Raw genomic sequence first — 27,853 nt, 5'->3', positions numbered from 1 at the left:
TAATCTTCACAGAAATAATGTCTTCCTACTGTAAACTTCTAGAATACTTTATTTTACTGTCTCATATAACAATCATTTTCTACTGTGCTATATTATTTGTGTGCTTTTCTTATCACCTTTAATACAGAGTCATGCTCTGCATAATGATGTTTCAGCAAATGGCAGACTGCATATATGACGTGGCCCCATAACATTATTATGCTGATGATAAACTTCTATCACCCAGTGATGTCATAGCAGTGGTAACATCATAGCACAATGCATACTCACATGCTTGTGGCGATGCAGGGTAAATAAACCTACTGCACTGTCGGTTGTATGAAAGTATAGAGAAATGCAAATCAAAACCACAATGAGATACCATCTCATGCCAGTTAGAATGGTGATCATTAAAAAGTCAGGAAACAACAGATGCTGCTGGTGGGAGTGTAACCATTATGGAACACAGTGTAGGGATTCCTCAAGGATCTAAAACCAGAAATACCATTTGACTCAGCAATGCCATTACTGGGTATATACTCAAAGGATTATAAATCATTCTACTATAAAGACACATGCACATGTATGTTTATTGCAGCACTGTTCACAATAGCAAAGACTTGAAACCAACGCAAATGCCCATCAAGGATAGACTGGATAGAGAAAATGTGACACATATATACCATGGAATACTATGCAGCAATAAAAAAGATGAGTTCATGTCCTTTGAAGGGACATGGATGAAGCTGGAAACCATCATTCTCAGCACACTAACATAAGAACAGAAAACCAAAGACTGCATGTTCTCACTCATAAGTGGAAGTTGAACAATGAAAACACATGGACACAAGGAGGGGAGCATCACACACCAGGGCCTGTCAGAGGGTGGGGAGCAAGGGGAGGGACAGCGGAATAGCATTAGGAGAAATACCTAATGTAAATGATAGTTCGCGGCTGCAGCAAATCACCATAATAGGTGTGTACCTATGTAACAAACCTGCACGTTCTGTACATGTACCCCCGAACTTAAAGTCTAATAAAAAAATTTTAAATTACAGCACATACAATTATGTATAGTACATAATACTTGATCTTATTATAGTATATATATTTACTATACTTTTTATCATTATTTTACTATACTTTTTATCATTATTTCAGAGTATAGTCTACTTATAATAACCAGTTTAGTAAATACAAAAACCAGTTTATATATTTACTATATTTTTAATGATTATTTTAGAGTATATTCTACTTATTTTAAAAAGTTAACTGTAAAATATCCTCAGGCAGATCCTTCAGGAGGTATTGCAGAAGAAGGCACTGTTATCACAGGAGATGATAGCTCCATGTCTGATATTGCCCCTGAAGACTTTCCAGTGGGACAAGATGTGGAGGTAGAAGACAATGATATTGATGACATTGATGATATTGATCCTGTGTAGTCCTAGGCTAATGTGTGTGTCTGTGTCTTAACTTTTAAGAAAAAAGTTAAAAAAAAAAAAAAAAAAGCCAGGCACGGTGGCTCACACCTGTAATCCCAGCACTTTGGGAGGCTGAGGCGAGTGGATCACCTGAGGTCGGGAGTTTGAGACCAGCCTGACCAACATGGAGAAACCCCATCTCTACTAAAAATACAAAGTTAGCTGGGCATGGTGGTGCATGCCTGTAATCCCAGCTACTCAGGAGGCTGAGGCAGAAGAATCACTTGAACCTGAGAGGCAGAGGCTGCAGTGAGCCAAGATCGTGCCATTACACTCCAGCCTGGGCAACAGGAGCAAAACTTCATCTCAAAAAAAAAAAGTTAAAAAAAGAAAATAGAAACATTTCTACTTTGAGAATAGGAATATTCTCAAAATAGAAACAAGTTTACAGAATAAGGATATAAAGAAAATGTTTTTGAACAGCTATATAACGTTTGTGTTTTATGTTACTGCAAGATCAAAAAGTTAAAAAAATTATAAAGTAAAAATGTTATAGTCATCAAAGGTTAATTTATGACTGAAGAAAGAAAAATGTCTGTTATCAATTAGTGTAGCCTAAGGACACAGGGCTTATGAAGTCTACAGTAGTGTACAGCAATGTCCTAGGCCTTCACATTCACTCATCATTAGGTGCACTCACCGACTGACCCAGAGCAACTTCAGTCCTGTAAGCTCCAATCACGGTAAGTGCCCTACACAGGTGTACCATTTTAATCTTTTTACTAGATCTTTTCTGTTTAGATGTGTTTAGAATGTTAAATACTTACCATTGTGTTCCAATTGCCTGTAGTATTCAGAAGAGCAACATGCTGAATGGGTTTGTAGACTAGGAGCAATGTGCTATACCATACAGCCTAGGTGTGTAGTAGGCTATGCCATCTTAGTTTGTGTAAATACATTCTATGATGTCCAGACAATGTTGAAATTGCCTAATGATGCATTTCTCAGAACCTATCTCTATTATTAAGTAACACATGACTGTATATTACAGAGGCCAAACCCACATCTGATGTATGTCAACATGCCTGAGTCACTTAACACAAGGTCTGAGACACAGAGGATGCTTATAAATACTGACCACATGACTAATTAAAAAGTTATTTCCACTAAATTTTGAATTATATTATATCTTTGTTTTGGCAGCAAATTTACATCCTTAATTCTATCTTGCTTAGCTAAAATTAATAGGTTTACATTATTCAAGTAAACTCTAGAAGTTAGTTGCTCATGCCTGCTAAGTGATGGGATGAAGTGAGGCTGAGCTCTAAAGTTTGTCAAGAAAAAGGTACATGTGAATAATTAGGAGTTGCTAGTTAAGCACTCAAAGATTTTTTTTGGTGATAAACTGCGGGAGTTTCTCAGGTCTAAAGGAAGACACAGGGTGTCTTCAGAGGTCAGAGCCACATTTGGACCAGTAGCAACTATTTAAAGGACTCCACGTTGCTAAACCAATAAGAACAGTATAAAAAAGTCCCCATGTATTTGGTTGTTTTCTGGACAGGTAAACCTAAGTCTTAAGTAAGGGCCATGAGTACAAATGACCACAGAAAAGTTTCCAGAGGAAACCCTGAGTGAGCAAGCTTGACTGTAGTCTACCATAGACTTTAAAAACATCCATTTGCATTAGGAGTTGCTTATAAACATTAATCTACCATAAAAGGAATAACAGCAAGGCCTTGAAAGTTAATAATAATGAAAGGCAATTAAAGGTTTTTGTGTGTGTGTGTTTGTTTTTAAAGACAGATTCTCCCTCTGTTGCCCAGGCTGGAATGCAATAGCATGATCATAGCTCACTGTAACCTTGAATTCCCACGCTCAAGCAATCCTCCCACCTCAGCCTACTGACTAGCTGGGACCACAGGCACATGCCATCACAATTGGCTAATTTTTTTTATTTTTATTTTTGTAGAGACGCAGTCTCATTATGTTGCCCAAGGTGGAAAGGCAGTATTTTTTAAGGTACTATATGATAGGCATTATGTAAACTTAAATCTGGTTGAGCTTCATATCTTAGCTATATCTTTTTTGATCCTTTCAACAATCTATGAAGTAAGTAATATTAACATCCCTATTGACAGAATGAGGCTATGAGAAACTAAGTCACTCCAGGTCACATGGTTAGTTATTGACACAGCCAGTGTTCGAAACAGGCCAAGTGAGTCTTAACCACTACTCCAATTAGCTTTCTCTGGATTTATCACGTCCTCGTGTCAAATAATGTGTTATTCTGCTAGCCCACAAGGGCCTTGAGAGCTCAAAGGCCCATCTCTGGGAGGACACTGATGGAGGTGTGTCATGAGGATCTTATCACTCATCTGAGCTCTGCATGTCACTCAGGCTCCATACTCGGCTTTCTCTGTTCTGATGTACAGTGATAACCCAGGGCAAGGGGTTTCCAGAAACACAGCACAAGCTCTGGCTCAGCAAGTTACTGCACCTCACTCAACTGGCCCAGCAGCTGGATTCACGCAAGTTGGGTGGCCTGGAACTGACCCTCTCTGGTTGTAGGATTAAAAATCTGTTCATGATTGGAAAGACAGTTCACTTAATAAGGCCTCGAGTATAAGAAAGCAATTGAAGGGTGACTGCAGTAATAGGATCACTTGAGAGAGGGCATTAGGAAAACTGTTAGTGACTATAAATTTGTAACCTTATTTTAAGCTGGAAAACTGAGTGGTCTCTTACGTCTTTGAACTTTCTAGCATTCCTGTGAGAGGGCTGGCATAAATGATCGTTAATGCTGTTGATAGGACATTTAAAGTAGGAGGAATCTGCTACTGGCTTTTAGGAAAAGGTGATTTCCTGCTAGATTACCTAACTGGGTAAGAAACAGATAAGTGAACCTTGTCTGTGTTCACTTTAAGAGGCAGTTCTAAACATTGAGGTGCTTGCTCTCTCTCTCCTTTTTGATGATTGTGATATTAAGACCTGCCAAAGCAGTATGACTTCATTGTCTGGAATTCGGTTCATTCCAATACAAATACAAAAATTGAATACATGAACTGAGCTTTGAAAATATTTTCATTTTTGAGGATTTTCATTGTTATGGGATTGAGCCTGTAGAAGTTTCTGGGTAAGCTACATAGAGCAAATCTAATTTATTCACACCGAAGTCAGGGCTCTCTATAAAAGACTGTGGGAACATTCATTCTCCACTCTCTCAGAGACTCTTTTAGGTAAGTCAAAGCATGTTCCCTTTCTGTGATTGCTAACCCATCTGTAAAATGTGAATAATTCTTGCCTCCAGGCAACCAGAGGTTCTTGGTGACCCTTAGATGAAGATACTTGATATGTATAAGTGACAGGAACAAGGATAATCAAACACTGAAGATGAAATTCTAGGGAGGAAAGAAGTTTAATCATTATCTCCTACATTTTTCATCCTGTTAACAATGAGGCAAGATAATAAATCTTGGTTGCGAAGTGGTTAAAACAACATGATTTGGATTCTGGAATATCTCTCATAACTATCTTTTGGATCCAATTCCTTACTCATTTGGTGTGGGAGTTGGTTATGAAGATGAATTTCTCGCAAGGCAAGGAGCTCTCTGCTCTGTATACATGGGGTGTAGCCCTTGTGCAATCAGACTGGAGGAGGATAACAAGGTTGCTATGTAGCCTTGATTTCCAAAAAGGTGATGGGCTTCTGGTACCAATCTGTGTCAGTATTTAGAAGAGGCCTGTTGGAAAGCTCCTTCCCTGAAAACATTTCAATTTATGACTCCTATGCTAAGCATTTCTGGGAGATCAGACTGAATCTCTAGTGCATAACAGAAAAGCGTCTGCCCTGTAGCAAAAGGGTCAAGTTTAAAAGAATACTTTTCCGTGTTTAAAAAAAGTCAAAAAAACAAAGCAATGACTCCCAGAATAGGAACAGAGGGGAAGGAAAAGTTCATGGCCTCAGAGGATTGGATATTCTGAATATTTGGTCCCTGTAGTCCCTGCAGATGAAAGCCCACTTATTTAGACTAGAAAGAGGAAATTTAAAAAAACAAAGGAATAACAATACCTACAAATGTTTTCAGGACTAAAATAAATCCAGGGAAGAAGATGGTATGTTACCACTGGAACTGCATTCTCCTTATCTCCTGTCCTCACATCCTGAAGCGCATTCTATGTAATGCATGATAGCCTGTGGCCAGCTGCTGGCTAGGAGGCAGGACCCTGAAGTTCTACTTTTGACTCCGTTGTGAGCTTTTGATGAGACCAGGTGGGAGAAGGAGAGTAGTGTCACAAAGAACCTCAGAGTAGGCCTCGGTAATGAGTAGTTACATAACCTTGTTAAGCCTCAGTTTCCTCATCTGTGACAAGAAGGGGTAAATGACTTCAAAAGTTCCTGCCTTATTAAAAAAACTTTGAGTTCTACAGTATTTTGATGACATGAATGAGTTCCTCATTGAGAACCTCACTTGTTTCAGAAAGTCTGAGAATGCTCCCCTTCATAAGCTGTCTGTGAATTGCTGTGCCCTACCCAGCACCCATTTATGCTTGAAGAGAGCACACACATGGGTTCTTTTGCTGATAGCAGATTTCTCTCCAGACTAGAGATATTCTTAGTCTACCCTACTTAGTAAAACTTTATGATGGGTAAACATGTGCCGACCAGTGGCCAAGTCCCAGCAAACACAACTTCATAGTAACAAAGTTTAAAGACAGGAGTCTGAGTGCAAGACTAGGGATCAGAAGGGGGTTATCATCCATTCAATTCAGCTTCTCCTATTTAAAACTAGGCCCTGGTACTTGCTGAGCTTCAGCATGGTTCTTTATTGGATCGTCCATTTGAAATGGGGAAGTGACTGAGAACCTGGGTTACCACTCTTGTCAGGTCATCAGTTCTTGTCCCATACAATGCAGAGATTCAGCAACAGAAAGTGAAGAGAGTGAATGAGTTTTTAAAGTAGGAAAACTGCCTATAATAGGCTATTTTTAGAATAAAGATTCAAGATGACCTACAAGCTCTGTGAGACCACAAGACAAAGGTTTCAAAGAAAAGAGACTGGGATAGGATCCGACATTTATCCTCCAGCAAAATTCATTTCCTTGGGGGCTTGAGGTTCACTAACTGAACCTGTAAACCAGCTGTATTTAGGGTGCATTCTACTTCCTTTGGTCTCTAAAACTGACAATGGGTCTTTAGGTCAAGTTCCAACGGAAGTGATATTTCTGACCTAGCTCTATAAATAGAGCACTGGAAAAAACCCATCAGCTGCAATGGCTCAGGGATCACACACTACCTATTAAGTAAGTAACCACAGTATTTGTGCTGCCATTTTAGATAAAAAAAAATATCTTTTGTTATTTATAATCTCCAGAGCTTTGAGATTCTCAAAATTACTAGTTGCTATTCAGATTTGTAAAATAAAAGGTCTCTGGCATAAAACCGTGAAATAACTGCTTCAACCAATACCATCTACACACCGAGGAAGGCATTTGGCTGGTAAAGAATGGGCTGCTTCATTTCAGTAAAGCAGAAAATTTCATTCCTGATGTCCCTTGGCTGGAGGTGAAAGGAGTGAATGTAGTCCAGAGGCTTTACTTGCACAGCATACCTAGGCTGATCCAAGTCTCAGTAAAACTTGTTACTGAGAAAGGTAAGAAATGTGAAGCAGAAAACAGGAAGAAGTGGGGCAATCAGAACCCCTGGAATGGAAAAGTTAGGGATGGGTCCTCCATAGCAAAAGGTAGGGCCGAGGCAGGGGTGAGCCATCCACTAGGCTAGCGACTGGTATGCACCAGCACAGATCACTCAACAGCTCCACTGGCGCATGGATAGGGAGAAAATACCTTCAGTTTCCCAGAGTCGTAACAAAATACTTTAAGTTCTCATCCAACCAGGACATTTTTGAAAATGAAATGGGATCATTTTAATAGGTATATGGGATAACAGAGATAAACTGAGATTGCTCTGAGAAAACCAAGACATACGTTATCCTGCAGAGATACCATGTAGGAACTGTACAGAATCAAGTGAGAACGCTCACTTTCTAAGAAAAGCTTCAGTCTGGAAGCAGGGGATGCTGAACTAGGCTTCTCTGCTGTTCTGTAGTGTTGATCATCAAGGTCTCAAGATGGCTAGGAAAACAATAGTAGGCATAGGAAGAACAGAACTAGACTGTCTGAATAAAAAGAAGCAATCTCCCATCAGCTCAACTTCCAACATTCTCTAGGAGGCCTTGCCCCTGAGCCTTTTCTTCTCTAATAATACAGCTTTCCTCTTGCTACCTTCTACTTAAGGCAAAAAAAAAAAAAAAAAAAAAATCCTGAATGGTGACCTGTAGATAAATATCCTGACCCTTTGCAAAGAAGTTTTTAATTAAAAATAAATTCGCTCATCACAGAAAATACATATTACCCTTAGGTAAATACTAGCATAATAAAGAAAACAAAACCCAAAACCCCAACCATTTAAAGAAATCAGTGTCACTTTCTCTTTAAATTTAGGCTTCATTCAAGAGACGCCAGAAAGATGCTTGCATAAAATATGAGATTATTTTCCCCCCAGAAAGTGTTCTATTTGCAGACCACATCTTTCAGCAGTCCTGGTACGAGCTTTGCTTTCCTGCTCCCATTGTAGAATCAGAGGCAGAAGGAAGATACCAGATTTGGATTCTCATAAGACTTGTGTATTATAAATGGTCACCTTCTTATTTTTTGACCACTTGATATTTGTTTCATGTGGTCCTGGCTGAGGTGGAAGGAATACAGCTGCTTATTCTGATCTCACATTGGGTATAGCTCTGAGTGTGGGAAAAAACAACACCCTCAGAAGTGTGCACTCAGCCAGCTACCTTTGGAGAGAGCTGGGGAGGGTGCAAAGTGGTATGTCCTTTACCAGTCACTCTTTCTGGTGAAGATTCAAACTATAGTGAAGTAATATTTGATAGCTTTACATATCCAACGAAGTACTTTGGGACAAAGAAATCCAGGTGACCACCCACTTGACTGAAAAGCAAGGGGACACACTAGCAGTCATGTAGTTTGCCTTCAGGAAAAGAGCTCACAGGGCAAACCCAGGACTGGAAGAGGGTCCTTTGCCCAGGCCTTAGCTGGTGAAGAACTGTGCCTGGGTAAGCCTGCTCTTGCTTCAGGTCCACATAGGATCACTAGCTCTTTGCAAGCAGTGAGGACTGAAGAGAAAAAGAAATGTGGTTTGTTTATTAGGAAATATGTTCTTGAAGAAAAATATTTATGGGAGAACATCAATGGCTTTAAAAACCATTAATGCAAAAAGACATTTCAACTAAATGCCATGTCTAATCCTGGATTGCATCCTGGAAAAAATTGCCGTAGAGTACATTATCCCAATAATACCTGGCAAAGTTTGCATATTGTCAGTATATTAGATAATAGTATTGTATCAATACTAATTTTCTGGGTGAGATCACCATACTGTGGTTATGTAAGAGAAGTTCTTGTTCTTAAGAGATAAATGCTGAAGTATTTGGGGATGAAGGGATTGCTATCTGTAATTTGCCCTCAAATGGTTCAGCAAGATAATTACAATAGGTTAATATTATAAAATAAATTGGTAACTAATATACAAGAGATAAAAACAAATGAGGCAAAATGTGAAAAATCAGGTAAAGGGTATATGGGGAGTTCAATGAATTTTTCTTGGAACTTTTCTGTAGGTTTGAACTCTCCCCCACCAAAAAAAAAAAATTAGTGTGAAAATGTAGATTGGCCTTCCCTGAGAGATTACTTGGTCACTGATGTAAAATCAAGACATGGGATTGGATCCCTGGAGAAATTACTAGGGCATTCACACGTTTCTATGCAACATAATCATCTGTTAGCTTTTAAAAATGCAGAATCCTAGGCCCCATCCTGAACCTAATGAATCAGACTCTCTCCTCTGAAAGTGATGCCCAGGAGTCCCTATTTTCAACCACCCCCACCTCAGATGATTCTAATATACGTTATCTGCTGTTTCACTTGCAATTACAGACTCCTCAGATCCTGCAGATAGTCCATGTACCATCATGCATGCATTTGTATTAGAAAATCTCCACCTAGTATCTTGTGATGTGGCTCTGTGTCCTTGTAATCTGGAAGACATCATTCTGGAGAATGCCCTTTGGCCCAGTTTTTAAGACTGACTTAATCCCCCACCCTACTTCCCAAGAGGAACAGAGAGAAGAGATGTAAATACCCTTTAGAATGCCATAATTCATCTGCTTGGAGTTGTTGTCCAAGGAGACACCCAAAACTAATTCGGAGAGGCTTGGTAGGAGGGGCAGCTGACAGCCTGGGCATAAAACAGGCCAGGGCTGGTGACTGGGCCCAGGTCCTCACTCAGAGACCCTCATTAAGGCCCCTCCTCAGTCATGCTCCCTGACCTGCATTGCTTCAAGACACCAAGCATGGCTCAGCTTTCAGAATTCACACTCTCCTTTGTTTCCTCAGTGACAGCTGGAACAGAATGCAAGTAGGGGTGCAAAAAGAATCAAGTGGGACAGGAGACAGAAGTGCTGAGGTGCTTTGAAAGCTCCAGAGTGCCTAAGCGCACCTGATGAATTCCACTTAAATTGCTTCCTTTGATCCCACAACATGGATACAATCCTTATTACCATTTCATAGGCAGAAGTGACTTGACCACCAAAATCCGCCTGGTCAGCAGAAAGCTGGACCCAGGCCCAGGCCTTCTCCAGCTCTAGTTGTCCCAGCCGCCTGCTGCCCTGTCACTAGGGAGCACATCATGGTGGAGAATGCTTTCAATTATCACCTGACCCAGAGTGTGAGGATTTATGGTTATGCTTTCCTCCCTCCCCATCTCCATCAGCCTCTTTGGGAAGCAGAGGATCCCGATAGGAATCAGCATATGTTCCTGCGTGGGAGGGAACGGAATGCTGGCCTCACATATGTTTGCTGCCCTGGAGGCTCTGAGAAGGGGGTGGGGGAAGAAGGAAAATGTTGACGTTTGGTGAAGGCAATCCCAGTGTCCTTTGCTCCCAGAGTTTTAGACAAGAACCCAGAGGGTTTTCGTTTCCCACGCTGGTGAATTCATTTTGGCTGCCGAGTTCCTTCAATGCAGCTTGTGCTTCCTTGACCATCTGGAACAGGGCTTTCTGAGAGACGCTGCCACACTTCTCCTTTTGGGGGCCTGCACACACACACACACACACGAGGGGTGTCCCCACGCCACCATGCCAACACAAGGCTCACCACAAACTGAGGCCACAGAAGGGAGGAAAACTCCATTTGTGATGGAATTCTCAGCTCACAAGTTTCAAGGCCTAAACAATGTGCAGATTACCAGGGTGTGGGGCTTAGGCAGTGGAGACGACCTTACTTTAACTTCCTCAAGGATCTCTATCACCAGCATGTCCCAATCCCTGAAGAGGGGTGGGGTAGGGGAGTCAAGTGCTTTCAGGCAGCCGCCTCACGGCGGGACAGGGAACTCATGAACAAAATGTGCTGAGGCTTTCAGGGTTATTTTAATTGGGGGAACTGGTTTTGGTGGCAGTAGACAGTCAGTTCACATCTGCAAAATACGAATTCTTAAGCAAAGCAGTTTCCTCCTTCTTTGAAGGCCAATGCTTATCCAGAAATGGGAGAGAACTATGGGTTTACTGCAAATGACCAGCATCAGGGAAGTGATCAAGACCATCAGCTCTGGGTAATGTGTCCCACATCTCAGACGTCAGTTGATATAAGACATTACAGTAAAGAATTATGAGGTAACATTTTGGGATAATTATTGTGTTCCAGGCGAAACACCTTACATGCATTATCTCTATGAGGGAGGTACCATTATCATACCAATTTTCTAGTGAAGGAAGCTGTACTACAAAGAAAGTGATTTGCCCAAGGCCACCTGGCAAGTGGCAGAGTCAGGATTTAAACCCAAGTCTGACTCATTATTTTTCTTCTTATTGTTTCTTTTGGCCATTTAGAAAGTATTATAAGAATGACCATTAATCTCCCTTTCTGGGAGGGAAAACACATGGAAACCACCCTCCCCACAATTTTCTGGACATCTCATTCATTTTCTTTTCCTCATTAAATTTAATGTTCCGTTTCTTATTCAGAGTCATCTGGGCCTTTCTGGAAAAGCATATTTTAATAATGCTTTCTCCCTATTGTTAGGAAACTCTTAGTCATATGAAAGGTTTCTAGAAATTGATACCAAAAGAAAAATAACTATCCAGGTTTTCTCCAACTGAAAATACGTAACGTGATCCTAGTTGCCAAAATCATAACTGGCTTTCCTTCTATGACTATAACCTCCACATCTGGTTCACCTTCTTTGCCAGAAGTACATGATCATATATCTTCTGCTATCTTAGGATGTTTCTCTACCTTAGGACATTTGTAGGTAGAATTGCTATGCTAATCATCATTATAATCTGATAATTACATTATTTCTTTTATCAATGTTCACTCTACAATGAAAATATAAAGCAGCAGAAGGTGGACATGAAAGAATAAGAAGAGCCCTGAAGAATGCCCATTAGTTCATTGTTTTCTTTTTTCTTTTTTTTTTTTGAGATGGAATTTCGCTCTTGTTACCCAGGCTGGAGTGCAATGGCGCGACCTCGGCTCACTGCAACCTCCGCCTCCTGGGTTCAGGCAATTCTCCTGCCTCAGCCACCTGAGTAGCTAGGATTACAGGCATGCGCCACCATGCCCAGCTAATTTTTTGTATCTGTAGTAGAGACGGGGTTTCACCATGTTGACCAGGATGGTCTCGATCTCTTGACCTCGTGATCCACCCGCCTTGGCCTCCCAAAGTGCTGGGATTACAGGCTTGAGCCACCGTGCCCAGCCTAGACCATTGTTTTCATCTGTAATGTGGTTGCGGGATGGGAAGAGGGAAAACCATATAGTACCGACCAGGTACCAGAAACTGTTCCAAGTGCTTTACATGATACACATCTCTTAATTGTCTCAACAACCACATGAAGTAGATAGGAGTGTTGCCTCCATTTTATAGGTGACAAAACCTTACCGATATCTATAGCTAGTAAGTAGGACAGACAGGATTCAAACTGTCAGCTGGACTCTGGGATGTCCCTGACCTGTGATCCTGACAGGCAGCCACTGCCAGGAGTCCTTGTTTTAGATATTATCCATGTCTGCCGCTGAACTAGATCCTAACAGCGGATATGTAGTACACCCTTACCCAAGGATGGCCCGTAAGTTTTCATGACATTACCATGGACTCATCTTGCTTGTGAAACCAAGTAGTAGTACAAACATAAGTATCATGTGTTAAAAAATTTTTGAAGTAAAAGGTTCTGTCATCATTGTCCTTAAAGAAAGTGATGTGCCCAAGGTCACACACTTAGTCACTGGGTCAGTTCTGGGACAAACACCCCTTGATGTCCAGCCCTTAAGTCAAGACCATTGCTTCACCTAGAAGGCACCATGGGCACTCTGCCTGAATCCAGGAACCTCTGGAGTTGTATATGGCTCTGTCCAAGACAAAGGAAGCCGCTGTGCCAGCTCCACAGCAGCCCTGGCTCTAAATAAAAACAGCACAACAACAACACTATAGCAGCAACAACAGAATAATAAAATAAAAGGTGAAACGCCCTCGAGAGCATAAAAATTTCCTTAAACCGATCATCAAGGAAAGGACAGGGAGAGTTCCTTCTTTAAAGAGGTAAGTGCCTGCCAGCAGAAACCTGAAACTCATTATTCTGCTGTATTTTCTTTTTTCATGACTAAAAAGTTTTTCTGTCCTCCCCTTCCTATCCCTATCAAAAGAATATCCCCCAAGACAATCACAAACTTTAAAAATAGCAGGCCCTCACTTCAAACAAAATGTAAAAATAAAAATTCAAAAACCCATAGTGTTTACAAAACAGTTTTACATGGAGGAAGGGCAAATTTTATCTTAAGAGAGGCTAATTTCATAGGACTGGGCAAAGAGAGGAGAGGTAGAAAGGGTGGGAGCACAGAAGAAGGGGAGGTGGGAGAGGAGGGGATAAAGGAAGAAGAATCGCTGGCTTTAAAAAGCAACATTGTCCAGAGAGGTGAAAGGGAACAGATGGCCGTGGAGAATGTGGCCCTCAAAGCCTGAAGAAAGGGGCGATGCCGACAGATCTTGCTGTTTCCCATTGATGCCTGAATGTTCTGGTGTGTGGAGCCGAGGCCAGTGCAGGGGACGGACCTCTGTTCTCAGCAGCTCACTGGGGCACTGGCGCTGAGGCTCACTGAGAAAAAGAGCAGGCGGGGGTGAGGGGGGTGGGAAGCAGCTGTGGTCGCAGAGGGAAAGGGCAGTGGGCAGCAGCAGGGATGTGCGGCTTCCACAGCCTTCTCTTCTGGTCCAGCCCAGGGAGGTCAGCCCAGTGCTGGTCTCTGCCCTGGCAGAGGTGAAGGAAAGGACAGGAGCCAGGGCCCAAAGCCTCGGCATCCTCCCCCTCAAAACCCACTGGGGGAGGCCTGTCTAGAATAAAGTAGATACCTTGGGAGAGGGAAATAAAGAAAATATTCCAAATGCTTTCAGAGGATTGAGACATTCAAATTACAATAAACAAGAAATCTGGGTCCCTGAAAAAGGTCAGAGAATCCTGCCAAGTAAATCTTACATTATTTCATGGAGTCTCAAGGCAGAGAAGTGATTTGCTGAGAAAAACAAAAATGAGTAGGTGGCAGACCCAGGAAGGAATCCAAGAGTCAGTTTCAGAAGACTGAGTCAGCCCCCAAAGAGGTGTAGGGTTCAAGGTGGGCCTGCCCGGTCACTGCTCATAGCTGTGCCGTACTGGAGGATTGTTATTGGAGACTCACAAGTCAGTACAGAGCAGCACTAATACAGGAGCCTCTGGCCAGCGGGTGAGCCCATTCTTCCAGGAGGAAAAAGCCCAGCAGCCCCCTGCAGATTCAGGCCTGAGAACTAGGGAAGGCAGGGAAAGGTTTGCAGAAGCAGCGATTACAAAGAGGCCCATAAACTTTAGGGAACAAAGATGCAATCAGTGTAATTTCCTTAACTTAACTTTGATCACAAAAATTATCCTTCCAAATGACATCTTGACCTCTCCCTACACCTGCAGAAGATGTGGATAAAATTCAGCCCTGCTCCTGCCCACTACAGAGGGAGCCACATTCTGCCTAGCTCACTTTTCCGTCAGCCTACAGAGAGTGCACAAGTTCAAAACAAAATTCCCCCGGTTCTTATCTTCCTCTCTCTTCTCCCCTGGCCCTAAAAATGAGAGACACCGGAATTTGAGGCAGATAGTCTCTCTAACAGTGGGGCAGCAGTTTGCAGAGACAGATCCCTCATCAAAACAATCTTTTGGAAACATCTCCACACATTTCCGGCCCCCATAAACATCTCTCATCTAACCCTCTGTGAGAGTAAAGGAAGTTAAACAGGAGCCCTAAATATATTTAGGGACCTGGCAAGTTCACCTTTACCTGGGGCTAGACCTCCATTGCCAGGTCAAAGAGCCACCAAGCCCCACGTTCTGCACTGTACATGCATCGGAGTCACTGAGAAAATTCCCATGGAGCGGCTCAATGAAAAAGATCAACCATGATAAAGACCTTGCCTTTTATTTCCCTGCTTCATCCAAATTGCTTCCCAGGCGCTTTAGATTTAGAAGCTCTACTAATCAACCTTATAAACAGCAGCCCAGCCACTGCATAGAAATTACTTTGTATAGCTCCTAAGCAAAATTACCCCAGGGGTTAGAAGATGCCCAAGGCTTTAACAATCACAACACAACACAGCCTCAGTATAAGAATAGAAGACAAGCACACTTTGACATCCCAATTGAAACTCTGGGCCGAATCCGACATAGAAGAATGTAATTACCTTTCCTAGTTTGATGGTGCACTGAAGAAATTGGAGAAGCGGAATACCTATTAGGTCCCCACTAATCCTCCTCCTAAATTCAAAGCAGGGCTAGTCCCTGGAATTCATTTCTGAGTATCCTTGCTCTCCGCTATTGTTAAACAGCTCAATTGATAAGTGCTTCCAGCTAATAATGCTTTCTACTGAGCTCACCCCCTCCTCTTTCCCAGCGGCTCAAAGCACTTTACAAATATCACCTCATTATTCTTTATAACACTCAAGTGAGCCTGATAGGTGGAAAGGTTCATTATCTTCTCCTTTCCCAATAGGGGAAATAGACAAAGGAAGGAGAAGTGACTCGCTGAAGCCAACAAAGCAGAGGCAGAACTGGAACTAAAACTCAGCCATTCTCCTGACTCCAAATGCGCACATGTCCTATGTCAGCGTGTAAAGCTGTTCTGCTGACAGGGCAGGATTTTCTCCGCGTGGGCTGTGTTGTAATCAACAGGTCCACAGAACTAGGGCACCAGGCTGGAGGGGAAAGGGCATGAGTTGAAATGGGAGGTCCCAGTCAACGGCCTTCACTAGTGTGGACCAGTTTCTTCACCTCGGAATCCCAGCCTCCTCCTCGGAAAAGAAGGTGTGTGGATTACAGGATCTTTCAGGTTCCTTCCAGCTCTTAGGTAATTGGTGAAGTAAGAGTTTCAAAAGAGGGTTCTATTTTTCACCAGCCCCTTGTGACCATCTGGGCCTCATTCCTTTTGCAAGCCTGAAATAGCATCTTTGTTTATAGAGGGCTCTATGTCACCCACTGTCCACCCAGTGGAGATCAAATCATTCAGTTCAAAGTGGCAAATGAGAGAGACAGTCCTGTAGGGCATCAAGGCCAAGCACTAAAGAGATATGGAGATAGGCAGGGAGCAGGAAGACAGAAGACTGGAAGGGTCATAAAAGGAAGAATTGGCAAATGACATCTTGAACTGTGCCTTGATCCTCACCAGGGCACTCCCTACATTCCAAGGAACCTATGACAAGCCTTCCAAAGCATAAGAAGGTCCCAAAGAAACAGGGTTTGCTTGGGTTTTTCTAAATACAGGATTTATTTGCCAACCCCAAAACCAACGTGAACAATGACCCGATGTACCCTGTAGTGGTGGTTTTCCATGTAAGCAGAATTTGATTTTTATGAAATAACATTGATGTACCTTCCTCAAGTTAATTAAAACCAGATTATACAGGTGGTTCCATAGTTTATAATGTGTATTGCTTGAGCCAGATAAACCAGAGTCTTTAGAAAACGTGCAGTATTTCATCTCTCTGATTTTCTACACTTTCTTTTCCTAAATGATGCTTTACTACTCCTCATTTACCGCAAGAGTTGAAGAGAGAGGACATTTAGCAAAATCAACATTTATTTGTAGGGGAAGCAGCCCCCGCAACCAGAATAATGGCCTTGGAAACAGTTTTGTGTGATGGGGCGATGGCAGTGACTGGATATAAAGGACTGACTGTGCAGCCGCCAGAAAGAAACACATTTTTGTAATATCTGAGTTGTTTCTGTTGGCCTGATCTGCCTTGCATTCACCATGGGAACTGAGTCAACAAGTTTGCTTGCTTTTCTTTCATACAGAGCATTTTCTTTCCCACATACAGGGTAAAAGGAATAAAGAATAGATATCCCCTGAAAGTCAAAGGCTTCATGATTAAAAAAAAAAAGGGTATAATGTTATTTTTCTCCAAGTCCAGCTGTAAAGGCAACTGGTCATAAGTTCTATTCCGTCTGCTCTCTCTGAGCACCTCAGCCTGCCCTTGTGCAACCTTCTTTCTGGGAAGTTAAAGAATGTCCAGGATTAGCTCAAGTCCTGAGGCTGCCAACTGTGACAATCTACAAAGGTCTCTTAGGTAATAATTCAGATCCCATTTCTGCTCAAGGCCAAGATGGTCCCCAGTGAGTTGGAAATATTCTCATTTCCTGGACCTAGACCATAATGTGAGTTGACCTTCTAACATCTTGGAAGGGCAAGCTCAGCATCTCTGCATACTAAAGACTCAACAACTGATATATCTGTGACAACACAAATGAAACAGAACGTTAAAAGCAGGGGTTAAGAGGTCATCAGCAACAAGTTTAAAAAGAAATACCACATGAAAAGAAAGAAGAAAGGAAAAAGAGAGAGAAAGAATAGAAAGAGAAAGAAAAAGAAAGAATGACGAGCCTCATAAATTTAATATCAAGTTATCTCCCACCTAATTCTAGAGGAAGATATCTTGCGAACATATCCTGAACTGAACTTTTGAATTCTCCAAAAGAAGGCCAAGTTTCCAATGCTAATTAGATAAAATGCCAAATTCCTCTCACCATTGCAATCCCAAGTTGGGAAAGAATGAATCAATACGCTAAGCTTGTGAGGTATTTTGGAGACAAGTAAGTCTTTAGATCCTATGCGGGACTATATTAGTGTAATGAGGTCTAGAGGACACCCTAATCCTTCCTCTGATGCTCTTTCTCTGTATTTCTTAGTAGTGCAGACATCTGAGTACTTAGTGAAACACTAAAGTAAGCTTCTAACCCAGCTCTGTGACTAACTCATTCTGTGACCTCCTTAAGCCTTGGTTTCCCCAACTGAAAAATAAAGTATGATTGGGTTTCTAATATCCCTTCCAACTCTTAAATACCCTACTGTTGTATCTCTGCATGGATGGGCTCCAGCACTTTTCCTAGCCACAGTATATTCTCTACCTTTTAGTTTCATTCAGTGCTGGTCTGTCTCCAAGGGTCCCAGAGAGGAAGTGTCTCGAGTCCCAGGCTCTAAATTCAAGCTTTACTGACTAATAGGAATATTTACTTCTCTGACCCCTGCAGTATAAACTCAATGTGAGAATACTAGTGTTCCAGGTGATCTCACTCAGGAAAACCCAATGGCATATGCCAATAGATACAATCCAAAATGGGCAAGGATGAAGACCCCAAATGTGAAGATTTAGGAAGTAAACCAAAATAATAATAGGCTAAGCTCACAGTATGAACACCTAGGAATGAATGAATAGCTTTAATATAAATGACCAGAATTTCAAGGCATAGATTTTTCCACTACTCAAGATTTGCAGTCTAGTTATGACCTAGCTCAGCAACTATATCCACAACAATGGATTTCCACAATGTTAGTTGAGGAAACATTAGGAACAGTCAGCAACTCCAAAAAACTTTTCATTCAAGGACTCTAAAATGTTATGTAAGTATTATTTCTTATGATCCCAAACAGAGGTGGAGATGAGGCTCTTCATCTGAGAAATAAGGAACATTTTACAGACTTGTCTCAGATTATAGAGTAAGCTAGGAGTTGAACAGAGACTCTAACAAGCCATTCTCAGAACTATTCAGTTCCTAATCTTTACATATTAGCAGAATACTTAGGTTTCAAATAGTAGAGTAATTCAGAAGATTCATTGAGAAACAAAAGGCCCAACTTGGTCTTGATTACCAGATTTCCCTAGCAATCAGTGATCTTTTTGTTTGCTACCTTTATTTGGAAGTCTTTTGGAAGTCTGACTGAGATAGACCAAATCTACATCTGACAAAATGATTAATATAAATACTAATGTGTGTTTAAAAAATAATTTTCTACTTTTCTATATTACCTATTGGTCAATTCAGAATATAGCCTTGTTACGACAGACCGACATTTAGAACACACTTGTAGATCTGATATATTAAACAACAAAGCAAATCACAAAGTAGTATGTGCACTACAGTCTAATTTTTGAAAACAAAATTAAAATAGGTATACACATAGAAAAGTGGCTAGAATGACAAACACTGACACACACACACACACACACACACACACACACACACATACACACACACACATATATATTTTTGAGGTGGAGTTTTTTTTTGTCGTTGTTGTTGCTTTTGTTGCCCAGGCTGGAGTGCATAATCTCAGCTGACTGTAACCTCCGCCTCCTAGGTTCAAGTAATTCTCCTGCTTCAGCCTCCCAAGTAGCTGGGATTACAGGCATGTACCACCATGCCTGGCTAATTTTGTATTTTTAGTAGAGATGGAGTTTCACAATGTTGGTCAGGCCGGTCTTGAACTCCTGACCTCAGGTGATCCGCCCGCCTCAGCCTCTCAAAGTGCTGGGATTACAGGCGTGAGCCACCACGCCTGGCTGACATATTATCTTAATGTACTATGATTATAATTTTTATTTTCCTTTTTAGGAGCTATCTATATCTTCTATTGGTTAATAAAACAACATGAATAAACGTCATAAACATAATAGTGAGTAAAACAAAACAAAAGAAAAACAGTACCAAAGAGAACCTGCTATATAACTCCATTTATACAAAGTTCAAAATCAGGCAAAACTAATCCATGGTTGTAGAAGTCCAGATAGTAGTTACCTTTGGGATGAGGGTGGAGAGGTGGGGTAGGGATCGTGACAGGAATGGGGAGCATCATGGGGGAACTATTAATGTTCTGTTTCTTAATCTGGGTGCTGCTTACACGTGTGCTCAGTGAGAAAGTTCACAGAGCTATACACCATGATGTACACACCTTTTTGTTTACGTATGATACTTCATTTAAAAAGTTACTTAAAAAACCAAACAACGACTGAATCCAGAGGCTTCCTCACACACATTGTCAGGAAATCTAGAGGAAGGACTCTTTCTGGGGGGTGGGGAGAGCCATATTCCCATAGTTCCATTTCTGAATTCTGGAATACGGCTCCATAGAAACAGGAAGAGGAATACAGATTTACATCATTGAAGGCTCCTGAGTTATGAATATCAGCATCCTTTGCCATCTCCCTTGACAACATGGTATTGGCCTCAGACAACATGGTGACTCTGAAAATCCAAGTTTTCATTCAATCAGACTCACGATAAAGGTCAGTCATTCAGCCTGGACCACATGCAGCCACACTGAGGGGTGCACTTCCCACATCAGGGCTCCATTAATGAAAACAAGCTGAAAGTGGCTGAATCTGCTAGAACGGAAGCTCTGTGAGGGCAGGGACTTTGTATCCCCACTGCCTGATGGAAGATCTAGCATAGAATTAGGGCTCAATAAGTATTTTTGAAGTGAGCAAATATAATATTTTCACTTTCAAAAAGAAGAAGTGTGTGTGTTCAGCTCATGTAAAAATTACGATGGACACTACAGAAGAGAGAAGATGAAGTAGAATGGTATATATTTGAATGGTGATATATGTCTCTGATTGTCCCTTCCGTGTTCCTCAACTAAGTCAGGCTAACTAAGGCATGGGGAGATTTATGTTGCTATAGATGTTTAGTGAAACAAGCTAGAAAAACAACAGTGTCCAGACTGAGTATAGTAGCTCACGCCTGTAATCCCAGCACTTTGGGAGGCCAAGGTAGGCAAATTACTTGAGGTCAGGAGTTCAAGACCAACCTGGCCAACATGGTGAAACTCCCTTTAGTAAAAATACAAAAATTAGCTGGGCATGGTGGTGTGTGCCTGCAATCTCAGCTACTCAGGAGGCTGACGTGGGAGAATCACCTGAACTGGGGAGGCAGAGGTTGCAGTGAGCTGAGACTGTGCCACTGTACTCCAGCCTGGATGACAGAGAAAGACTTTGCCTCAGTTGAAAAAAAAAGATTGCAAGTCACATATGTAAGTTAACGTTTTCTAGTAGGCACATAAAAAAATAGAAATTGGTAAAACAAATGTCAAATATATTTTAGTTAACACGATACATCCAAAACATTATCATTTCAATGTGTAATCAATATGAAAATTAAGACATTTTATGTTATTGTCCCTCATACTGTCCTTGAAATCCAGTGCATATCTTATACTTATGGCACCTTTTATGTGCTCAGTAGCCGCATGTGGCTGGTGGCTATGTAGTGACAGTGCAGGTGTAGGACAGCTACCTGGTGGTTGTAGTGTGTGTGTGTGTGTGTGTGTGTAAGACAGTTGATGGTATTTAATGCTGGTTCCATCTGTTCCTGGAGTCAGCTGCATCCCAGTCCTTAGTTTTTATAGATAGGCCAGTATCCTTGTGATAATTTTATTTTCTGCTTCAGCTACTTTAAGTATGGTTTCTGTCACATGCAATAAAGAGACAGATGTACAGAAAACATGCCTGTGGGTGCATCCTGCTTTAGAGGTACAATGCCTGTCAAACAGTAAACACTAAATTAGCATTGTTGAATTTGTCAATTAAGAAATACAGTTATTAAGAAAAATGTGCCACCATCTTATTACTGAAGGTGTTATGCCACTTGCTGTAGATTGCGCAGTCGATTTGTACATCACTTTTGAGAACAAATGAACCAAAGTCTAGTTCTTACTTTAGGTATTCCAGGTGCATTTTAGCTGTAAATTCTGAATCAAACAGGAGTTTAATAAGATGCAGGCGCTACAAGATACCTGGATACTATCCATCTGAGACTGCTGCAATGTAAAAGAAATTAAAATAACAGCCTTTCTATCAGCCAACATACCTCCTGCTTCATCTCAGGGTTTGTCTTTCTGCCAACACACATTTATTTCCGTGTGTCTTCAGTTAAACATGGAACTGGAGTTTGAGAGGAAATGGGTCAGTGGTTTGACTTTGCTGAGGGGAAAGCAACAGCCATCCCTGATCCAAAAACCCAAATCACTTGGTGACTTAAATACATAAATAAGTTTGGTATTTTAGTATTGTTGTTCATTCCACTCTATTAGGTCCAGACTTGTACAGGAGAGGTGCTATCAATGAATGTACAGTTTCATCTGAATTCCAATTTTTCTATGTCACAAACCAGTATTTGGGTATCCTGAATTTCATCTGCTACCCCTGTTTCTGTGATAGCTTTACAGTGGTGTACCATCAATAAGTTGGAAAGACTAAATAAGTGGCAGAAACAATCATCTTCCTTCTGCTTGATGGAAAACTCTTCCTGGGACTGGGAAGAAAGAGATACTCAATGCCATTAGGAGGAGTTCTTGCTTGGCTTTCAGAACCTCCAATGCAAAAGGCACATGCAATCCAGTGAGATTAGAGGAGAGAGGAAGGGCCACTTGGGTACTAGGTAGTATCAGGCCAGAGACAGAGAGAACCAGAGAACAAACTCTCTATCATCTCCTGCTGCTAAAATTCTTGGGTGAGCCCTGCAGGTGCTAAATGTGGGAGGGCATTTGCAGAATTTGCTGTAACTCCTGCTATCGAGAGAGGTTGAAGATATTCAGCGGGTGCCTTACAGCATAGAGAGGACTGGGGAAAGGTATGTTATTGCTACATTTGTGTGAATCATTGGCTTGTAATGCACTTATAGTCTGCATAGATCATTTAACATTTGAGTTGGAAACTTAACCCAATTGTCTACGGAGCTGTTTCTGATTTGCCCTGGTCGAAAGGGGTAAGCAGGTCATATCTGAATTTTCTACTCATCCTAATTATGACACACAGCAGATGGAACTCCCAGCACAAAAGCTGGACTCCTGGGTTCTGCCAATAGCTTGTATGTGGCCTTTCTAAGTCCCCGCTTTTATCTTAAAGTGTCCATTTGTAAAAAAAAAATGGAGGCAACAATAACCTCCAAAGGATACTGTCCTAAATGTTGATGAGATCACATTTAAGAACCTGCAGACTTTGGAAAAGAGATGGGAAATAGAGCAATGAAGTGATTAAGGGACCATCTTAAGTGACAAGTGGCTAAGAGCACAGACTCTGGAGCCAATCTCTGGGCTGCCACTTATTGCCTTTGCCTTTGAACAAACAACCTCTTAGTGCCTGAGTTTTTCATCTGCAAATCAGGGCTAGTAATAGTGTCTTCTTCCTAGGTACCATTAAATGGTTTTATATATATTAAATGCCTAAAGCAGTATCTGTCAACATATAAAATTAGCAAATCATTTTCACACTTAAAGCTGAAAAAGACATCACAAAATATCTAATCATTCTCAGAAAATACCCTTTCACAAATGAGAAAGCTGAAGGCCAGAGAGATCAAAATAAACTGATAGAAATAATTTGCATATCCCAGTCAGCTCACCAGCACAGACAATGATGCTTATGAACAACAATTCTCAGCAAGGGTCATCACTGGATGCTCTTAATGCTAGATTAGGTCCAGAGGTAAGACTGCTCTTCTGGTCTAGTCTTGGGGGACAAATTAGGCCTCACTCATCGGTTCTTAGCTGCCAGATGGGCTCTTCTTCTGAGAGACACAGAAAATGTGACAGCATTTGGCTGGTGGTACTCAGTGCCATCAAGCTTCCATGAAGGTCAGCCTGAAATTGCCAGTTGCTTGAAGGGGTACTGGAAGGGAAGGGAGTGCTAGGGAGTGAAAGGCGAAAATCTATCCCACTGCCTAGAAAAGTCTTTTGGAAGAATGAGCTAAGTCCAAACGTTTCAATTTCTGTTGCCAGGGGCTGGTGAGAAGACTTCACCTTGATGTGATGTGGCAGCGAAGGTGGCAGGCCTGCCATGCTGTCGATGCAGAGAAGCTGCGGCCCAGCTGACAGGAGGGTTGAGCTGAGCAGCCTCACTGTTCCCCCGGGACCTGGACCGAGCTCAGAGCCAGGGGAAGTGGGGATTAACACAATGTGGTGTCCGAACTAATGAGTTAGCAAAACAGAGACAGATGGCAATTGAGTAACTTAACTCGCCCATCTCTGTTTGCAATGCACTTCCATAAGCTTCTCCTCTGTCCGCGTGCAGTGTAACTCTGCCCAGCTCTTTCTGTTCATCCCAGAAGATCATGACCACAGAGTAATCATCCTACATAAAAGAAGCTATAACACTACTTTCTAAACACAACTGTCACTCAAAATGGGGGTATGCTGGTGGGGAGGAGGTCTTTCAGATACCATTGGTGAGATACCTCTGGTTCTGGAGAAAAAGCAGTTATTTTAAAGGAATTCTTGTTATTTTATATTTAAGATATAATTCATATAACGATTGCTTAAAATATAGACAGCTGTGTATGGGAATGCTAAAAAGGGGTATAACTTGCAACCTGGAAATGAAAACAAGAAAAAGGAACCTTAATTCTGATCCCAAGACAAGTTTCCTTCAGTCAGATCTTCAGGATTGTGCAACAGTTTCCTTCACAGGCAGTAGAGAGAGGTGCTGCTACCAGAGGGTGTGATAAATGACGTGAGTGGACACTTAGACCAGACACGCCAGCCTTGCCACTTTGGGAGGCAAATGGCTGCTTCACAAATTATCTACTGCCCTGTGCCTCTCATAAGGTTTTTTCCTGGCTTCTTTTCCAACGGTCATTGCTTCCAGGTGGCATTACTGTGCCAGCTAGCAACGAAGCCAGCCAGGAACATAGGCATTTGGGGAAATCCTGCTTTGTACTTTTGAATGTTGGTTCATGTTTATAACAATCTCTGTAATAATAAAGTTCCAACCACGTAAACAACAAGATTTTCCAGAAGAAAAGAAGGTTTAAAAAATCCCTGATTTATGCATTTTGTTAAAAGGTTTACTTTTCCCCTGATTTTTTCTTATTATTTCATTCTGAGGTCTAAGAAAAAAATTAAAATAAACTTCATTGATGCAAATGGATTTCACTTTCACAAAATGAAAAGCTGATTTGAGAAGAAACTTCAGTGGTTACTGAATTACTCAAAAGAACAAAGAGAACATGTACCTTGACAAAGAAGCCTGTAAGTGGAAAGTGTACTCCCCACTTGTACCCACACTCCCAAGCTCCCCTACACAGTGACCCTCTCAGGGGCTACCTGCTCACTTCTGTCTTCCTTGAACAGGTCCTTGGGATTGACACAGAGTAAAACGTGATCAGACTCCACAGCTTAGTAGCTGGCAGCATCAGCTTCGGACTCAATGATGCCTGGGGAAATACTGATATTCCACCCTGATTCTAACTCTGATAATGCAGGACAACAGAATGCACAGGTGAAAAAGGCCCTGAATACTGAGTGCTGAGAGCAACACTTGGAGAAAACCACATATGACATTCTTGGAAGTAGAAATTCATTATTTTTTTTTTCACTTGCTGCTATTGGGAATGAACACACTTTCCAACTCTAAGGGTTAGCTGACTTTCATGGGAAGTAACTAGTCACAACCTCCTTGTTAAAAGAAGAGGATATCCTGAAGACATGAAACTGGTAAGTGATCAGCATCTACTTCAGTTACGCTTCCGCCAGCATGTACATCTGTGTTATATACCACGTGGTTTCTCAACTTCAGCACCCTGCCACTTTGGGCTGGATAAGTCTTGGTTAGAGGGACTGTCCTGTCCATTGTAGGATGCTTAGCATTGCCCTGGAGAGACACCAGTAGCATCCCCCTACATCTGTGACAACCAAAATGACTTCAGACACTGTCAAAACTCCTCTGGGAGCAATACTGCCCTGGGTTGAGAACAACCGGTACACTGGTACACACAGTAATTCTGAGAAAGCTTCAGTGAGGGATGTTACAATCTTCTGTTTGATACTTTTTAAAGTTATATAATTAGCTTATATATTTTTATGTTGTTTAATGAGAATCCAACTGACACATATCCGAAGAGATTAAAAATACTGAAAGGAAATTTGCACCAAATTACAAGAGGCATTGATACCTTCTAATGGGAGGAAATTTATGAGTAAATTAAGAATTAATTAATTTTTCCAGTTGTGGTTTCTTATGCAGAAAGAGGAATCAAGATAAGCTAAATAAATACAATGAACATAAACAAGGCCATGTGTTATCAGGAAGTATGGTGGTTTGAGTCTAAAGGGGGCTACACGCAGCTGGGCCAAAGAAAAAGCCGTGTAATACTATGCTAGTGATTTATCAAAGAGGTTTTTTTTTCACTTGTCTCTAAGAGTTCTATCAGCTTTAACCATGCCTACCTTCATATCCCAGGAAACTATCAACATACCATCAGTAGGATATGTTTTTAAAGTGATTTTTAGAGTAGCCAAGATATATTTGTGCTGGTCCAACCAGTGAAATGGTTGATCTGAGTTAAAACCAGGTAAGGGAATACCACCTCCAAGTCTTAACTTCATTAGCATTGGTGAGCAAGTCGACTATATTGAGTAGAATTTTTAAGAGTATTAAGTTCTAAGTCTTTGTGGGAGGGTTCTGTCTTTTCATCTAGACTTAGCTGAGTACCTGACATAGTGTCATCTGTAATAACTGTTATTTGAATGAATGAACAAATAAATAATTTGTATTTGCAGTAGATAAAGAATATCTGGAGTAGGGCCCTAACTTTTTAGGTTAAGAATTAGAAAGTCGACTCTGTCCTCTCACAGAATATCTTATGGTGCTGATGTCAAAGATCAGTGATTGAGTGAGATCAGTGATTCTCATCCAGAGACAACTCTTCCTTTCTCTCCCCTCCCCCGGCCCCAGGGTATGTGTTAATGTGTGGAGACATTTTTGGTTGTCACAAATGGAGAGAAGCCTTTGGCATCTACCCAGTTGGAAGAGGTAGGAACGCTACTAAGTGTACTATAATGCACAGGATAGCTCTCCACAATCAAGAATGATCCAAAATGCCAATGGTGCCCAGGTTGAGAAATGTCAGCCTAGATAAACCAACCGACCAGAGCTAAATAGACTTTGTCTCAGAATATGTTTTCTGCCAGTCCCTGTTCTTGTGCTTCCTAAGTCCTTTCTCTATATATCCATCCCCCTCGAGCCTCCTAATCCCAAATCTTACTTTATATGTATTTTGCATCCACTGGCCATTACACCTGTAAGCAAAGATGGAGTAATACAAACAGTGGACAGAGTTCCATGCAGGGGAGGTCTGGAGTGGACAGAAACAGAGCAAAAGGTGTTTCCTCCTAAATAATAGTGACTGCAAGGGGTTTGGGGTGGAAACGCAACCAATGATTTTCATTTTAAGCCAATCCACTTACTGTGGCACTGTTACTGACAAAAAGGAAGAAGTAGTGTTAGAACATAATTATAAAGAAACTCTATGGTTTTTTAACAGAAACGCACCATGATCAATTTAAGGGAATTAGGAAATAGACCAATACTGCTTTAAGTGAAGCTCACATAAGTAAATTCTTCTAAGAAATAGGTAAAAATATATTTCCCAGGAAAGACTCTCTGGCAAAGTAGAAAGACTGGAAATCTGGTGAGTCAGATTCTAACTAGCTAACTAGCTATGTAACTCTGTAAAGTCATTTACGGTCATTAGGACTTGGTTTCCTAATCCAAAATAAGAGATCATTTCCAGAAGCTAAATTTGACAATTGACAGGATAAAGAAAACAGGATATATGGGGAAATGGGAAAGAATGATGGATTTGGAATAAATGTGAACATGATTTCATGGCTAAGACTGATGGCTCTATATTCTGCTCTTTTAATTTAGAAACCTATCAATAGATGCCAATTAAACTGTGCTCACCCTTCTGATTGATCTAACTTAAAATATTTTAAGTGCCCACCTCATCTATTTTTACAGGACTGAAGTCATCACTCTTTTAAACTGAAGGTTGCCTTATGTGGCTGTACACAAATCACAGCCTTGATGAACAGGGAATTGTATTCAACAGTTTTCCTTTGCAATCCACATGTTCTAAGCTAATACCAAAATAGTGAGAACCCTGAGATTGCAACAAAAGGTTGAGATTACATTTTCACTGAAATGACACTGAGGTGATGGTGCCAGCCAAACTTCTGAGTGAGTTATGGCACAGACACAG

The 27,853-nt window shown here is 41.3% G+C and overlaps 1 protein-coding gene and 1 long non-coding RNA gene across 12 annotated transcripts in view; one reads left to right on the top strand and one right to left on the bottom strand.

Annotated features, from left to right (window-relative positions):
• The window catches only part of RAD51B (RAD51 paralog B), a 642,672-nt gene that overhangs the window by 81,559 nt on the left and 533,260 nt on the right, over positions 1-27,853 (bottom strand). The window lies entirely within an intron of this gene.
• Positions 19,988-27,484, top strand: LOC118144967 (uncharacterized). The gene is made up of 3 exons (XR_004729970.2): positions 19,988-20,100; positions 23,592-24,839; positions 24,942-27,484. It is a non-coding gene; the product is annotated as an uncharacterized LOC118144967 (long non-coding RNA).

This window comes from Callithrix jacchus, chromosome 8, assembly GCF_049354715.1.
Source record: "Callithrix jacchus isolate 240 chromosome 8, calJac240_pri, whole genome shotgun sequence".
In the NCBI taxonomy this organism is placed as follows: Eukaryota; Metazoa; Chordata; class Mammalia; order Primates; family Cebidae; genus Callithrix; species Callithrix jacchus.
Note: the sequence above shows the minus strand (reverse complement) of the source record. Positions and strands in the feature narration are given on the sequence as shown.